At 34.8% G+C, this 11,703-nt stretch overlaps 1 protein-coding gene across 4 annotated transcripts in view; it reads right to left on the bottom strand.

Moving 5' to 3' along the window:
* LOC125669644 (receptor-type guanylate cyclase Gyc76C-like) overlaps window positions 1–9,971 on the bottom strand; it is a 51,131-nt gene extending 41,160 nt beyond the window's left edge. For 2 of the 4 annotated variants that reach the window (XM_048904327.2, XM_056163250.1), the window contains exon 1: window positions 9,631–9,971. The gene's annotated coding sequence lies outside the window, so the exon portion shown is untranslated. Of the gene's footprint in view, window positions 1–5,475; window positions 9,446–9,630 lie in introns of those variants that run through there. The other 2 variants (XM_048904329.2, XM_048904330.2) reach the window with 2 other exon arrangements.
* Window positions 9,972–11,703: the final 1,732 nt, after the last annotated feature.

The following is an 11,703-nucleotide window of genomic DNA, read 5'->3' on the forward strand; positions in this document are numbered from 1 at the left end:
CATATTGTAAGAGGTACACTGCATGTACATATACATGTATGTATATGAGCGGTTTTTTAAACGTCCATGGTGAAACAAGACCTCCGCAAGGTGGGTCAACAAGATGTGTCTACAAGTCCCCTAGTGACCTTGGCGTTTGACCCCCAAGTCAATAGGGTTAACTTTCTTCATTGAAACGCCGCGGAGGTAAGAGCGTTCGCCCCGCATGCGGAAGGTCGGGGTTCGAATCCTGGCCGCGACTAGGGTCGACAGACCCAAGTCGATAAAACATGTAGTGGCAGTTCCATCGTGAAATGCTCGACATCAGGTCTGAATATCACGGGTCCTCGGAAATGACCTTGAAAACGGATGTCCCGTGTCACAGTAGGCGTGGCACGCTAAAGAATGGCCGTAAGCGCCGATCATAGGCCTAAATTTGAAGCCCTTCACCGGTATTGGTGACGTCTCGATCTGAGTGAAAAATTCTCGAGGGAGACGTTAAACAAGAATCAATCAATCAATCTGCTTTCTCGATACATAGCTGGAATGCATGAAAGTACCAAATCAATCGAGGAAATGTGAACTTGTAGAGTGTCTACATGATTTTTTTCTGTGAAGTCCCGTAATGACCTTGACCTTTTGACTCCAACATCAATAGGGTTCTCCCTCTCATAAGAGCAAAAATACATCTGAAGTATCAAATCAATCGAGCAAAAAATGTGGTCTGTAGAGTATCTACAAGTTCAGCAATACATTGCGATGGGATAATAAACACTGCAATGTTTTGTCCTAATACTGGTACAATCAGTAATCAAGAATTAACCCCGACTTTATTTTCGGTTAGACAGAAATCAAAGCAGTGTGAATATGTTTTGAGAAAACCAGAAGGATTAAGTTGTTATAAAATTATTCATTTTGCGATTCCTACCTTCTACCAATATAAAATTCCTAAAATACTCCACTTTGAATCTGAAAGTGTGTGAAGTTCTTATAAATCAAATAATTCTGTGACGAGCACTGAATATTCCACTTACTAATGCATTGCATTAAAGAAAATCACTAAAACAACAAATAATTTGACAGCAATGTTTTAAAAAATCTTTTCAATATACCATTTAAAAGCTCAGCAGATCACTCTAGACACAAAAATATATATAAATGAGAATAATTCAGGTCTAGACAAGAATTAATTTCCCCTTTTCACATCTTCTTAATTCATCTCTTTTTTCAGCGTATTTCACAGAAAGTCACGAGACTTTGATTTTCTCCTTCACAATGGTTAAAGTCATCTGTACAGCTAACACTTAGTTTCGCATTTGACTTCTGACCCACAAACACTTTACAGTGATGACTTACATACTACATATCTTCGTCTTCAAACAAATTAAATCTCATATTTATGACAAAACAAAATTCGAAAATAGCCCTTGCCACCTGAATACTCAAGTTTCGGGATACTCTCTAGAGAGATTTCGCACTCTGCAAGGCATAACAAGATTTTATTTACGCAGACGTTAGGACAAAATGTGTAATTGTATACATTGTTTTTCCATATGCAATTTAATCCTTGAGAGGAAAGTTATGAGATTGATCACTGTTCGTCATCTTCACCATTCGTCACTAACATTTGATTGAAACACAATCCAAGTAAGCTTATACTCATTCCTACGGGGAATTTAAACAAGAGACCCGTAGGCCTTAACGGTCACCTGGATATCATAACCCATATTTGCATTTAAGCCTCAATGTGGGGTCTTTTGGGCATATGTTTATGATCTTTTAAAATATGCATACAATTCCAATTAAATTACAGAACAAGGAAAACGTGGAAGTTTGAAGCATATAAATCATTTTGACAATCCAACCCCCAACCCCGAAATTTTAAACCTCACCCATGGACCGTGAATTTCAGAATTTGAGAAAAGGACATCAGAACCATGCATTTAGTTTATCTCCCATAACTGTGAAAGTAGATCAGGATAAAAATGAAATCGTTATACATTTACATATGTAGCCATATATGCCCTGCCAATGGCTTCAACCCCTGCCCAAGGAACCATGAATTTCTCAATTTAGGTAGAGAGCTTTGTGGACATCATAATCATGCATTTTGTTTTTCTCAAATATAAATGGGAGGAGAGAAAATTTTATACATTTTCACTATATGGTCATATTGGTCCTGCCCTACGACCTGAACCCCTAACCCAGAGGCCATGAATTTCACAAGTTTGATAGATGGCTTCATGGATGTCACCATGCATTTAGGTTTTTCTCCAACTTCTGTTGGGGTAGAGAAGAAGATTTTTGAAAATATGGCATTTTTAAGCATAATTGGTCCCGCCCATGAGATCCCTGGGTGGTAAGGTCATAAAAGTTTACAATCCATATTCCTCTTATCCTAGAGATGCTTCCGACCAAAAATGGTGACAATTGACCTTGTAGTTTTCTAATAGAAGTTAAAAATGTAAATTTGTTAACGGACGACGCACGACGACGGACGAAGATCAACGGCAATAGATTACCTGAGTCACTCAGGTGAAAAAAAGCAAATAATATTTATCATAACACCTTATTCTGTTGCCTGCAGATACAATATCTAGGATATCACATGCAAATTGACATTGATTCCTTATTTCCTTATCAGCAAAACATTTATTTCGATTATCTTTTATATTTCCTTCCATCATTTTGTCAAACATTCTAGTCGTTTATCATATTTTATCGCCTTCCCCACCGACGATAAATGCACTCGTTCCGATTGGGCGCCCAAAGTATTCCTAAATGCACTTGTGACATATAGATGAGTTCATCTACCGGAACTTACGTATGACTTGCCGGCAGTGTGGACGGATCCCGAATTTAATTTTCGGCAATTTTAATCAAACTGGCCATGGATATACATGTAACTTAAGTTTTGACTGTCTTAATATACATGTAAGTTAAATATTGACTGTCTAAATATAATGCCCTCCTCCTAGACAACCGAGACGAGTTTCGTTCGCTTTGCAGCTGTGCTGCGCCAAAGCATTTACGACGATGCAAATGACATTAAGACTGAATTGTTCAATTTTAAATAGTACATTTTCTTTAAGCATAAAAAATACTTCAATATGTTTTGCACAGCTGTACAAGTGCTTTCGCAATATTTCTGTCATTAAATTGCGTTGTCTAAGTATTTCATTTGCTTATTTTACATTAATTATTGTCTCCCACTTTAGCGAGAGCTTTAGGGTGACCTTTATTGTTTTTGAAGTCCAAGGTCGCTAGATCTCACTAGTGAAAGGAAAGGTTTCTGGATGATATTGCAAACAATACTTAAGCTTTAGAACAGATGCTTCACATGAAGTACATATCAAGAACGACATTATTGTTGAGGTAAAATGTCAAAGATCACAAAGTCACGCGTTAAGAAATAATTTGTGAATACTTCGAGCACTCTTTATCAATTAAACCAATTGAAGTAAGCGTTTTGATCTCAATCGGATGACGCCTAATATTGTGTCAAAGGTCAATGCCATTAGTTCACTGAAGCCTGAATCCCGTGGGATCCGGATTAGAATATGTCCTCAGCACCCCCTCCATGTCGAAAGACGCGACTAAATGAGGCGGTCCTTCGGATGAGACCGCAGAAAACCGAGGCCCCGTTTCCCAGCAGGTTTGAATTTTTTTGAGTTGTCTTCCACCATCAATAAACCAATTTTAGAAATTTGCTAAATGACTCATATTTTTGGTGCATGCTCAGATATTCGCTTACAACATACCAGGTATCTAGATTGAGCAGATAATTTTGTATCGGGAATGAATCGTCTTTAGCCACGTACGTTAAGGTTAATGTATAAAAAAAAATCAAAATACCGGGTATTTTGTGTACCGTACATGTACGTGTATATTTACTCTGTTAGATTTTCTCGAGTCAATTCAACAACCGACCGCTATGCATATGCAATCTCCAGGCACGTACCGTCCGGGGGAGGGGGGGGGGAACTCTCTGCTTGAAAATGTACTTATTCTGTAGTTATTACAAGCAAACTGAACGGTTGTTAATCTTACATGCAAAATCAATTTATTGGGGGGTCACTTGTTCTAGTAATGGTGAATGGTAATGGATAAATGAATTGAACTCTTGCACTGAGTAAACTGAAGGATATTTTACTGCAACCCCACCCCCTCCATGATTTTGATGTTTGGGCAGAACTACGTTTTTTGCTTGACAAGAATTTGCAGGCGGGTACTCTTTATCTAATAGTTACGTGTGCTCGTTTACTAAAGAGATCTCGTTGGATATACTAAATCGCGACAGAATCTGACATAAAATAATGGTTTCAATATTCCGGATTCCCTAGTTCTAAGTAAAATTACTCAAATATAACTGATGATTTTACAAACTATATGATATGAAAATAACCATTCTCGTCTATTTCTAACTACATAGACTAATTATTTACAGTCTATGTACACACAGTAGCCAGATTGATATAAACACACAGTGCAACCAAATGTTGCGTGCACTGAAACTAATTCATATTGTCTACATTACGGGAACATATTGGTAAAATATTCGCCTCGTTTTGGTCAAACCGTGCATAAGGGGATTTCTGCCATCATAGATATATGGTTCGCAAACAGTTTCCCTTGATCATTCACTTATTGTCAGTTTGTCCCCGGTGCATATCTGGAATAATTAGCACCGTAAGAAAGATCGATATACGTACATTATATAAATACATATGTGTACTTTTGGGCCATCTCTTATAATTTTCAAAATATCGCAGTTGTAAATACTAATTCTCATAACAATTTATCAAAAGCATATTCAGATAGATTGTTGCATTGTCTAGAAGATAGCCCTGGGCTTTGTTTGGATGTCGTGGACATGTACATTTATTCCTAAATCACTGTGGACCCAAAGAGAAGATAAATGCAGATTACTGGAAGATTCGAATAGGGTCGGAGCATGTGTAAAAAAAAAAAATTAATAAAATAAAATAAAACTAGCTATAAACAAAAATGTTGATACCTGAATTTATATTCAGCAATTTGGAAATAGAAAACCCATGCATGTGAGAAAAAGCTCTGGCATTCCATAGCTGAGTTTTTGTTACTGGATAATCATTGAAGTGTCTAATGAAATAATACAGCAGTTTAAGTGAACATGTCATTTATTATCATGATCAAACAAATGACGTAATAAACCAAGTTCAAACAAATGGCGTAATAGACAACCGTTTACTAATGACTAGGTTTGCAAATGAGCAGACAAGCATGTGAATTACAATAATTGATCCCAGCCGATATACATCTAAAAACACTAATAATATGAAAAAGGTGTTTAAGCTTAATCTAGGTGGAAATATTTCATTCTCACGTAGCTATATCATTACAGCGCCGCCACAAAATTTTAACAAAAAAATTAGATAATTTTCCAATTCAAGACATTGGTGTCAAGAAACACCTTCAAACAATTATTAAAGCCCTTTTCCAACTGAAAATTCTCACCTTCAATAAACGTAGCCATTTTAGATTGCCAGTTAATTCGAATTCCGTTGATTATTGTACCTGTATCTACGTATATTTCCAATACTACATGTTTCGCTGCAGGCTTGTTGTTATCTTGAACACAAACTGAACTGGAATTACTTCCTCCAAAATATTCAACTTAAAAATATATTTGTGGGGAAATAGTTAGCATAGACAGAAATGTTAAATGTAGAGCACGGATATGTAAATCCAAGGGGTTGACCGGCAATCAACATATATAACAAAGAAAACGTATACCTTCTAAGCTGAGGAAATCGCGTTTTAGTGAAAATTAGAATCAATAAACATAGATATTCAATCATTACCAAATATTTCAAAAATATGTTTGTTTGCAGCAAATATCTTTAAATCGGCCAATTAAATATTCAGTAACAAATATAAAAAATAAATGTCAAGATACCTAGCCAAACACCTCATTTGTAGTTGAAGTATTCGGCCGCAGTCATGATTAATTATTTTTCATGCGAGTTACTTGATAAAAATTAATGTTCTAATTGTTGTATATTTATTATTCAAAAACTAGAACAAGAACCGGTACAGCATGACTACATGTAAAGGAAGCAATATTGAAAGCCCATTGATTCGTCAACGATCTCCTTTTTAACAGACTGGTTTTGTTTAATAAAAATTGCTAAACGAACAGATTTTGATGAAGTTTAACATAATGATATCCGCTTACTCTTCATGCACACTTTAACACTGTAAAACTAGATTTACACAGCCTTCATAGAGAACATAAAATCACTTGCATCTCGATAATGATTGCATTTTTATCCGCAAAGCGTGACAGGCTTTCATTCTTAGAGTGAGAGTAAAAAAGATAAATACTTTCGCAGAAGATATGAAGCGGCTTAAGAATTCTATTGTTTGTTGGAGGTCATTGTCACTGACGATCGAAGCACTTACGAATTAAAAAAACAACACAACATTTCCTTTCTGGATGTCGATATACACTGTACTCTAGGATAAAAATATCAAAATTTCATTGGTATGATATGTGATATGTTTAAAATTCAATTTTGAATTCAAAACTGTAACATAACAATAGAACATTTATTTATTTATGCCTGGTCTAGCTTGCTTTTAAATTGTCAATCGTTTCGCTTAATTGTATGTAGAGATTAAGCAGATTTACCTTGGTTCTGGGCGACAGTGGGCGCGTTAATCTCTATATGGAACATGCCATTTTTATAGACTCCGGTTTCTTGTCTGTTAAGATTTAGAACAGTGAAAAAAGTTTGCAAATACGTTTGAAAATACGATCTAATTTCCATAAAAAGCAGACATAATAGGGGAAATGGACTTCAGATAGAATCTTGACTATCGTGACATGTTTAGAATTTTTTTTCAGTCAAGTTAAAAAATGTATTTAGTCAATGATCGGCAATACAAGAATATCAAGAAACGTAAAAGTTTCTGCATCTTTAAAGTGAAAATATAATATTTCTCAAACATTAAATCTGCTATTTTTGCATAACAAGATTGCTAGTCTTGTTTCATTTTATTTTTAAGAAATAGTAAACATTATATTCAGATAGATGTTGAATTACTCGGTTTTACGTTCATTATACAATGTTCATTAAAGGTCTTAAAATTGAATGGCTCTATGCATTTTTACGTCCCAGAAAAATATATTTACCCTATGGAGCTCGAGAGAACACGGGCTTTGTGGTCGCGAGTTTAGGGATATTGAAATAGACTTAAACTTAAGTCAAAATATGCATATTAACTGAAAATTAAATTTATAATCGATAAAATGTTGGTGAGATAATTTGACAATGTATTATGTGCATATTTTGAACTCTTCCTACTGCATGATGATTTTAGAACAGTATAGATATTCTGACTTTAACGTCTATCGCGGGGATAGGAAGAGAATGACCAGTACCTTCTCTAGGTCTCATCTGAATTCAAGTTTTAAACACAAACTCCCAAATCTAATAATGCTATTGTCGTAAAACGTATCCGCGTGTGAAACGTTGAACCGAAATACCTGAATACACTGATTCTCATTTCCTTATTCTAATTAATTCCATTCTCTAATCACCGGTGGTGATAACAATTACTTCCCATAGATGGCAATAAAACCTGTAATTTATGTATGCTCCATTTATATGTAGACAAAACAATTTTATGTTTTGTGTGTAACTAGATGCATGCCTCGACAAAAAAAGAATATATTACTTTTAATCAGGTTTTTAAAAATGCCCCTCGTGGTGTTATAAGCATCGATTACAGATTGTACGACGTACCAACCGATTTGAGCTCGGGGGTTATGCAAATTACTTCAACTGACCCGGGAATCAATAGTTAGTAAGCATGATATGACTCTGATGCCGCGTTAGACGGGGTTTACTTCCCATAATACCGTACTTATCTTTGGTAACATCAAACGGTAAAACAAATGATGGTTTATTTTCAACTTTAATGGTTGTTAATTAGTATGCGTGTATTAAGTAATTTAATCATGCAGGTATGCGAGATGTGAAAAAAAAAAACTGCATAAAATTCCGTTAAATCGTAGGGACGAGAAGAAAGATTATTCTATCTATGAATATTTTTAGATGCACCTTTTGTTTTGATATATATATATTTAGAACATGGGAATGTATAACATCTGTACGTTTAAAAATTTACATGTACCAAAATGAAGTCATTATACTTTATCCATTTGAAACATATACTAAACTTACCTTGTTCCAAATTTTAAAAAAATGTTATAATCCGAACACACCATAAATAACCTCGCTACAGATCATAAAACACTAAAAGGATAATTTCATTTGCCAGATTTTCCAATCAGCAGTGTTGAATGGATGGTGCCAAACTCTTCATAGAGTGGTCATCCGCAGCTCGCTTTGAATTATTTATTTCTCTAACTGAAAGCAGGCTGACTTCCATAACGCAAAGTCGGTGAGTCTATTGGGGCATTGTGTGGCGGACTGTATTCGATTGCATCCCATCATTAATCGAAACAAGTGCTCGCACCTGTCGCTCTATATACCAATGATATTATTTATTTGACTGCAAACAACAAAATTATGGCGCTGCATTATTTGAAAGCCCCCGTCCTCCTCTGAATCTAGGCGATATGACATCAATTATTAATCTATCGTATACGACACGTTTTATTCTATTGTAAAACAAGAGTTTTAGTATTATTGAATTTCTTTGCATAATTGAAAATATTTTGTTTGACTTTTTTTCATAAACCCAGTGAATGATCAACGAATACCACCAATTTTCAATACACGCAGTATTAAAAAGACATCGCACGAATGACGCCTTCGAGCACTTTAGTATTCGGTAACAATTTTACAAATTACTTTTGAGGAAATCTAGTTTGATGTTCCATTATACTATAGTTTACGTGTTTCACGTGCTCAGATTCCAGTACATTAAGAGAATATTTTAAAGATCAAGGTTCACTGAATAAAATGGGCTGGGGTCATTAATGTTACGCGTATGTTACATAACGACGGAAACTCACAAGTACTCTACAAAAGCACAAGGGAAAAATATAATAGTTTACTGAAATTGCGCTGGATAATTTGAAAGTTTTGCCTTCTGTTTACGGAATTTTGGAACAACCATCAAATGTGAATTTCGGTCATGAAATAAAATTCATTCACATACTTTAATCACGCTTGTTGAAATTTATTGAATATTGCGTGCGAATTGATTTTGTTCAAGTAATTTAATGAGTTACATAATCCACTAATACAATTAATCAACAGTATTAAACTACCGTTTAATAATTCTAAAACTGAAATTTGCCCAAAATTTAATTTATGTTCCTCAAGTAATATGCAGATCTTGCCAAGTAAACCGCTGCTTCCTCCTTGATAAAGGCAGTAAAAACAGTACATGGTGTGAATTGAAAATTTGTTTTTTATATTTGAAAATAACGAAGTTATATTATTAAAAAACCCAACCAATCGGAGGTTAAAATGCCTAGGAATAAAAAGCAAAATAGCATATTCATTTAAGGATCATATCGGCACATTAGGATATTTAAATATGGGAATGCGCGTGCTCAAAGGACATTGTTGCATTTGATAAACAAAATAGGTTTCGTATAAAATAAATTGACATGTAATCTACAATGCTTACCTTTGCGTGTATTCTTTCAACAACAAAAACTTCTTCCTTGGTGGCTTATTAAGATAATCTCTAAATGCAGATACAATACGGCTTCCAAAGATAAGCAAATTGCTACAATTATCAGAAAGTATTTACCAACTCGTTTGAAACACACATAAATAGCTCCAGTTATTTTCAAGCATAAACGGCTTCCTCCCTGGACGAATGTCAAGTGCCTTCTTCCACATCTATCACTTTGCTCTAACAACACCAATACTTATACAAAATCAAACTAAGCCTTAATATCTTTCATCAATATTTTCTTATTTTCATAGCCGTTCGAAGCCGTTTGTCGCTGTTCTATACGTTAACATACAGTTCTGCCTTGTTTTTGCGTCGTTTATATGCCTCTTACAAATTTTACGACTTCTTTAGCAGCGGAGTGTTAAAAACGTATCAATTATAGATTCGTTAAAAGAAAAATATTATTTTTACATCAAGAGAAAAATATCTCAACGATGATATAATAATTGTTTCGCGTCGATATCACACAAGTGGCAACTGTTATACATTATTGCTAATATAAGTACTGAAATATTTACAAAACAAACATAGGAAATGTATTGGCAAACATTCTTTCCTCGGTTGCTCCTTAATTATACTACTGGTTACATCCCTGACCAAAATAAACACATACTTTCCTAGGAGAAGAAAGATAAAAGAGTCATATTTAGTTGAAACGCCGATTACTAATTCACCACGAGAGCTTGAAATTTGATAGAAAATGTTTATACAAGCAAAAGGTCAATAAGCTTTGAAACATTTTGACACCAGGTTTAAACATCGGATGGAGAAAATCCCATAGGATGCCATTTGTTTTATGCTTATTAAATCCAATAGCCGCACGAGACTTGTAAAATGCATATAGCTTACAGAAAGAAATGATGTTTTGCCAATAAATGACATTTATTGCATGAATAATGCAAAAACAATAGTTTTCAACAGGACTAGAATGTCTATTAGAGAAGTTAAAACCACGCCGTATCTTAAACATCGGACAAAGTCTTCATAGCCCATCTACACGAAATACATTGATAAAGAGGGTCTAGACTGACAAAATAAATGTTCAGTACATTACACTGTCCTGTGGTGTAGGATGTAATATCGCTCTTCACGCGTCATGAACCGTATACAGGCGTGAAGTGTTGCAGTTCATACCCTCGTGTATTCTCAATAAAGTTTATTTCTTATACTTACATTCTACTTTTTATTTAAGTCGGAATTCCCAGCCGTTAAAATAGACATACGTGTACTATACTTATCTGTATTCATACGAGCATTTCTTTTACATCTGCAACGACTTCGTGTGGAAATGGCTATCACTACAATTTGTAGAGATATCGAAGGCAAAAACAAGGGAAAAGAAAATACAACTAGATGAATAGTATGATATTACAGTCATGATGTTATCATATGATACGTACATATACTTTATCATATGATCACATAAATTCCGTGCTTTCCGATTGGTTGAATTCCAACAACCTAAGACACATATAACGTTTAATTATATAGCTGATAATTTATTAGCAATAAATTAATCCTAAATTCTAGAGACTTTTAGCTAGCGATTCCCGGACCATCAATGAACGCCAACTTTTTATGAAGTAATAGAACCCATACCTAAACATCCCTGGTACAAGTTAACGTTATTGCACGTTGAGTTGTAGGTGGCATTGAACAGTTATTTGGGTTTTTGTTTTGGTCTTCTTCTTTTTTGAAACATGTGGATAGAGAATATACATCAAGCAATCAATCAAAGTCAGATTATGACAGAATAATGAAAAATCATATTTCCCTTTTATGTCAATACTTGTATTTCATATTGGTGTAGTTAATAAATTATGACTCTAAATTACATGTAATCTATACATTCTGGTGCTGGTGTACAAAACATGCTCTGAGCAGGTGCCCCTTTCTCGCTTTGATTTTCTCTCAATTGAGCTAATTCATTCTACCCACACATCATCACAGTGCCGAACGAGGGGATTTAGACACAGTGCACAATCAAGAACCCTGCCTGCACTTTTAAAAAATCTACCA

The sequence above is a fragment of the Ostrea edulis genome, chromosome 4, assembly GCF_947568905.1.
Source record: "Ostrea edulis chromosome 4, xbOstEdul1.1, whole genome shotgun sequence".
Classification (NCBI taxonomy): Eukaryota; Metazoa; Mollusca; class Bivalvia; order Ostreida; family Ostreidae; genus Ostrea; species Ostrea edulis.